Here is a 6,813-nt window from a genome sequence, read left to right as displayed (position 1 = left end):
CCAGTCCCAGAAGAGCCCTAACTGGCTAACTGAAGCTAGTAAGGATAAGCTGAAGATTTCCAGCTGAACTTCCACTCAATTCTCAGGCATAATGCATTTGGTTCAACCCTGCTCTGGTGCTGCAGCTGGTGCCTGTCAGATCCAGAACACCAAGTAACACTACAAACCTCTGTCATGTGCTCAACATCAGCGTTTTTCAACCCATGGGTTGTGACCCAAAAGTGGCTTGCCAGAATATATGAAAGTAGGGTGGCCATCATAGAGGACATTCCGGTTTTCTGCTACTCTGTCCTCTATTGATACGAAACCCAATGCCTTTATGTCCTCTATTGAACAATAGAGGACATATTGAAAAATAGATGACATAAACGTGTTGGGTTTCGTATCAATAGAGGACAGAGGACTGTCCTCCATGATGCCTACTCTATATGAAAGGGTTGAGAACAAACTTTAAAAATAGATCAACAAACTTTAAAAATGGATTCTCCTTTAAAGGGGAAAAATGTGGTTAACCATGGCTTTTCCTTTGTAGGCTGGTAGAGCTCCCACCTACAAGGGGCTGCTTGGGGCTCCCATGCCCTACCCACACCCCTGCTGCCCCACACCCCCATGCCCTTCCCCACACAATGGAGGGCTGGGGCCTGGGGGCAAAGGCAGTGAGTCAGGAGTAAGGGGCATTGGGTTGAGACTGGCCATTAATGTTTATAAATGAGTACTGGTACGAAAAAGGTTGAGAACCACTGCTCTATATCATGGCTACCCACATAAGAGTAACCACCTGGAAAACTACTTGAACATTATGCTTATCACCTTAAATCATCAACGACACCATTAGTAAGGGTTTGAAAGACCATACATATGATGGCCTGAACTCACTGTTTCTTATGCCATAGTTGGAAGAATTCCTCTGAAATCTGAGTTGCTGAACAAGAAGTGAAATACCCTGATGGGATTCAGGTATAGAATAGATAGTAAACAGAGGTACAACAATCATAAATAAATAAATAAAATTTAGAAGTGAAGGGTATGAAATGATTACTTTAGCAAAACTCTCTTGTAAATGGATGGGCATGTTACCAGAGGAAGGTCTAGGGCATCTTCATCAAAGTCAGGATGCAGCAGTAAGTTATTTTTTATGATGTGTATTGCCAGTGGGAGCTGTGCAAATGGGATAAACATAGATGAACCAAGAGAGAGTCAAACTGCAGATTTAATGAGAATTTTGTCTGTGGATCTGAGTGTTGGGGAGGTAGTTTGTTTTGTCTCTGCTCTTGAGAAACTCAGAGGCTCTCCTATACTCACCTAGAATGTAACAATTTGCCTTTTGTTTTTTGCAACTCAGGATTTCATTTTAAGGCCTGGACCCACATACTGATCATTTTGTTTTAGAAAGCAAGATTTTAAAAAGAGGTTTGCTACAACGTGCTTCTTGCAGTAGGTATGCAATATATACCAGGCAAACTTTAAGAGGGAATATGAAGAGCTTCTTTACAATGTTTCTTTATTTTTAACAGAATATAATTAGTTAAATTTTGCTCTTACAATGAATTACAAGCAATTCAGTGATGATTTTGGTCCTGTACAGGTAATACACTTCCACTACCAGGTTAATGGTTACCAGGTAAACTATGCTTTAGAACCACTGTTTCCTTCTTGGCTAGGGACATAAATTACACAAACTGGTATAAGTGATCAGAAACCAGTGCAGATCTGTAACACAACAGAAGTTCAGTGCATATAAACCGCTTTCATAATGGTCAAAACTGGTTTCAGATAAACCTAGATGGATGTAGTATCTGATTAGGCTAAATCAGTTTGTTGAATTTCTGCGCCAGATCCCCTCAAGATCCTCCCCCTCTACGTGACACTGGTCAGGCTACAGCTGGAGTACTGTGTCCAGTTCTGGGCACCCCACTTCAAGAGGGATGTGGACAACATTGAGAGGGTCCAGAGCGGGGCCACCCGCATGATCCGGGGACAGCAGGGCAGACCCTACAATGAGAGGCTACGGGATCTGAACCTGTTCAACCTCCACAAGAGAAGGCTGAGGGGGGACCTGGTGACCGTCTATAAACTCACTAGGAAGGACCAGAAGGGGTTGGGGGAGACCTTGCTTCCCCTAGTGCCCCCCGGGATAACAAGGAATAACGGCCACAAGTTGTTGGAGTGTAGATTTAGATTAGACATCCGTAAGAACTACTTCACAGTTAGGGCGGCTAGGATCCAAGGGAAGTGGTGCTGGCTCCTACCCTGGGGGTCTTTAAGAAGAGGCTTGATGCCTACCTGGCTGGTGTCATTTGAGCCCAGTTTTCCTCCTGCCCAGGGAGGGGGTTGGACTTGAAGGTCTACGAGGTCCCTTCCGACCCTACTTCTATGATAAGATTCAAATTAACTCAGAGACCCCCAGCATCCCAGGATGCTTTGCAACTCCTCACAATCCCCACCCCCCTTGCAGGTGGGCAGGCTAGCCTTGGCCCAAACTGTCTGCTCCAGCTGAGCAGGGAGGTGTGCTCTAGCGCCCCTCAGCTTCTGGCCTGGGCCACTGCAGGCATGTGGCTGCATTTCTGGAATCAAAAGTGAATGCCTGTTCACTTGCTTATCAGTTCAATCTACACAGTTTAGACTAACCTTTGAAGACTGAATCTATTCAACCTTGGGCTTTTTGACTGTCCATGCTTAGCCCTTGACTGTACCCTTTGAAATCAAGCCTAACTCTTGTCATCCCTCTGTGGGCAGAACCATATTTCACGAATTCTGGGTCTGGATCTCTTGATGGCAGCCCCCAGTTTCCCAACTATGGTAATGCAACAGGCTTACCTGGGCTTTACACTTGAAAGCCCTTTTATTCTCTTCCAGGATCTGTAACAAGTGAGATGAATCTACTGTTGTTTTTTATCTGTGGATTGTTTGTCATTCTGAGCCTTTCTGGATAAGGCGGGGTATAAAATCATCATCATATGATGGGACTCAGAACAGCCTCTTCAAAACTACACAGCATTTAGTCAGTCCCCCAGAGGTTCAAACATACTGAGCAAAGGGTAAAATCAGCAAAGGTGTTTGCACATGTTTTCCATTACTTTCCTTGCAAACATTGGCACGTCTTAGCTAACTCAGTTACCTCCCTATCTGGCTTTGGGCAAGGAGACTGCCTTGCTGATGTTTCTCTGCCCTTGCCTGTCTGTTAGCTCTCACTGAAAGTCCTGTTCACATAACCCCCTCAATTTTCTAGGCCCATAATCCCATGATGCTTTAATATCCTCCTTTGGCCTGGGACAAGTTTAAGGAAGACTACCACATTCTATCTCAAATGGAGCCAGCTGGCTTCACCCTCCACACTCAATAGCTTTAGATATTGCACCCTCACCCATGAGACCTGTTGCCAGCATGCCTGGTGTTGCAATCACATTTTTCAGTTTTTTTCCTAATGTTTTTCTCTTCCCAAGTGCTCTTTGCAAAACCCGTACATTCAGCAGTAGAAACAGGGGAAATTGTTAAATTAGCTGTAAACAATGTGTAGTGATATCGAATTCATAAAGTAAACTAACTTAAAAAGAAAAGACTCATCAAATCCTTTTTAGCTATAGTAATATTAAGTCTTGTCTACACGCCAGAGGTTGTAACTGTTTCACATAATTCCATTTTTAAAAACAATTAAGGCAGATCAATGAAAAACCATATTCCTGAGTAATTGAACCTATACCCAAACCCAAATAAACTTAGTATAAACTGAAATATGAAGGCTCATGCATTCATATTGAGTTGAAGGTTCATGCATACCAATTTAACTAAACTCACACCTTAAGTTAAACTTTGAATTAGTGAAGTCATTAGTATTACACATAACAAAAGCAAAATCAATTTAAACAGCAACATGCTATTGAAGTTGACAATGTCTGTCTAATTAAAAACATCTTAAGTGAAACTATGTCATGCAATGGCCACTTGGCCTTCAAGTCTAGAAAGCGATTATTTTTCTGTGACTTGTAGAAAAAATACCTAAACTGGTATCTAAAAACTGGTATAGCAGATTCTAGTTTTACTGTATCATGAACATCTTGATTAATCAGAATGTCTTGCTCCTAAGAAAGAGTCTGTCTGTAGTGATTTGTTTTTAAGAAAATGATAATTACGTGCCAGATCATCATTTATCAGCACATTGTTGAGCTGCCCTAAGATCAAACAGGGAGGCAATATGTTACTCACGTGCTGTCACTCTGACAGTTTCCCTCTGGTCCAAGTCCATCACAAGCACAGTACATATCCAGGCACTTAACCTAATTTGACTCAGGTATATAGAAGCATATTTCCAATTAAATGTCTAAAAATACAAATATTGTAAATTGCCATTCAAATAATTAAAGACTGATTTAAATTCAGGATTCTGTACATTTCTACATGGTTATTATTTGTGGCTGATTTCAGGCAGGGAGCATTTAAAGAAGTGTACACAATAGCTTTTCAATTTATGCAAGTTAGTACAGCAAAGTCTCTGGTGTGCAAAGAAGCCGGTACTACAGCTTATTCCCTTATTTCATACAGGCACTCATAAGTAATGGACAAGGTTTTAGATGCAAGTTATCTAGAAAACTGGCATCACAATTATTATTGGTATGTATTTGCATTGTGATAGCTCCAAGAGACTTGAGTTGGGGCCTGGAGAGCATTTGTTTCTCAAGTCTGCATCTGCATTGTTCAGTAGGCTGTTCATTTGGATCTTTATGCAAATGTTTTCTCTCTGTCCTCACCCCTAACACAATCATGCAGACTACTAAATGCCATGCTAGCGTCTGGATAATATTGACTTAGCATCCTCATCTATTAGAGCACTGCTAGTCAAGAAAGCACTTTCAAGTAGGTAAATGTCAGTTCATTTAGTCCTGCACCATTAATCCCAATATTTGGTTCAAGATACCATGTGTTTGGCTCAGGTTATTACAAAATCTTGGCCTTTTAAATGTTAATGGTCAAGCCAAAGGACTGAGATGTGTTTGCAAAACAGGCTGTCAATAGCTTCAGGTCTTGCTCCAAGTTAGTTACATGCCAAGAGTAGCTGTAGAATGAGGTTCCAACACTTTTATTGGAAAGGAGATAGATTTAAGAGTTTGTCACTGCAGAATGTTTTCTCAAGGACAGGTCTCAGTCACAAGATGCTCCATTTAACATTATTGTCTACTCAAGTAACAGCCAGTTCCGTAGATATTTTATATGCAATAGTGCCATCTTGTGGTAAAACTGTTCTTCAGCTAATATAGTTTCCTGCTCTTAAGAGAATACAATAAATACATTAATTCCCTGCTCTTAGCAAATTGAGAATTCCTTGTAAAGAAAATCTTTGATCACACAAGTTACATTAAACATTTATTTTCCAATTATTTATAATTTATATCACAGTAACACCTATAGACACCATTAAGGTTGGAGCCCCATTTTGGTTTGCAAATACAAAATGACAGAGTCCCCTGTCTTGACCAGCTCGCAATCTAAGTAGGAAAGCTGGATCAGTGGTTCTCAACCTTTTTACCTTTTTAGACTCAAGGCATCAGGCAGGTGGGGGTATAGTGACACAGATATACCCCCCTTTTCAGTTGACCATGCCATGGGAGCAGCAGCTGGCATATCCTTTTCCTTCCCTGCCTCCCTTACCCACCTTCAGGCCCATCTCAGTCAGAGTGTGTAGTGCTGGTAACACTGTGAGATAGGAGTGCAATACCAGCCCAATCCTACAGGCAGTACCTAATATTGGCAATTTTCTATAGAGGGTGTTGGCCAAGGCAATTATTGTTGGGTCCCATGCTCTTGGGGCTAGGGATCCAAAATTGTTTTCATCTACCCATACATACACGTACTGATTTTAATTAAATATATTCAAATTTTAGACTGCTAACACCACTTAGATGCAAAATCCACGTGTCAGGTAATAGTGTGTCAGATAATGTTAATAGTATCCTTTTTTCTGAGTCACTTTTTGATCACTTGTTAAATGTCTCTTAAACTAATCTCTTTTGGTAAAAATAAAAAATGTAGGCTGAAAGTACAGTAATAGTAGAAAATACAGTAGTCGGAGAAGTTTTAGAAATTTTGAATGTGTGTGTAAGAATTTTGTGAGCCCATGAAATTTAGCTGTCCAAAGATTTTCATTTAATACTCCCTGGATTCATTTAAGTTCAGTTCTGCTGTGCTGCCTTGGAGAATTCAGTTGACACACATGTTGAAATTAATCATATATTTATAAAAAGTTTGAAAAGTCCTAAAGGCCCCCTCTACACTTTCCAAGTATTGTACAATTAATTGTGTAAGTACCTGGAGACCAGCAAAATAGGTATCACACAATAAAAAGCTCCAACTAACTATGAAGTTAAACCTTGAAAATGTGTACTAACCTTATAGGTGGCTGCTATCAAGCTTTAATGTGCATGTGTAGAAGGGTCTTCCCTATGGCTGGGAGCCCCGTCAGCTAACAGTGCTCCCAGCCGCAGGGATGCACCATGCCCCGCATAAAACCCTTGAGCCCTAGGAATCATGGCAGCCACAATCCCCAGGGCCAGATAATTGCTTCAGGGGCAATCCCTCTCCTCCCGGTGGTGCCTGGGAGCCTCCTCAGCTGGGAGCCCCTTAGCTGGGGTGGGTGGGGCTCCCTGCCATGGGATTTTGCTTCTTACTGGTGCAGAGGAGCCTGGGATTGGGCTTGCCATGCACCAGCAATAAGATATGATGGGATCTAATGAGTGATCCCACAATCGTACCCCTGCCACGTACATGTGGCATGGCAGGGGGTGCAATTGTGTGAATCATGCATTAGATCCCATCACACCT

At 41.7% G+C, this 6,813-nt stretch overlaps 1 protein-coding gene across 1 annotated transcript in view; it reads right to left on the bottom strand.

Annotated features, from left to right (window-relative positions):
* Positions 1–5,664, bottom strand: part of CUNH21orf62 (chromosome unknown C21orf62 homolog) — a 29,587-nt gene extending 23,923 nt beyond the window's left edge. The window contains exon 1 of the mRNA XM_006032668.3: positions 5,648–5,664. The gene's annotated coding sequence lies outside the window, so the exon portion shown is untranslated. The remainder of the gene's footprint in view (positions 1–5,647) is intronic.
* Positions 5,665–6,813: the final 1,149 nt, after the last annotated feature.

Source organism: Alligator sinensis, unplaced genomic scaffold (genome assembly GCF_000455745.1).
Source record: "Alligator sinensis unplaced genomic scaffold, ASM45574v1 scaffold996_1, whole genome shotgun sequence".
In the NCBI taxonomy this organism is placed as follows: Eukaryota; Metazoa; Chordata; order Crocodylia; family Alligatoridae; genus Alligator; species Alligator sinensis.
Note: the sequence above shows the minus strand (reverse complement) of the source record. Positions and strands in the feature narration are given on the sequence as shown.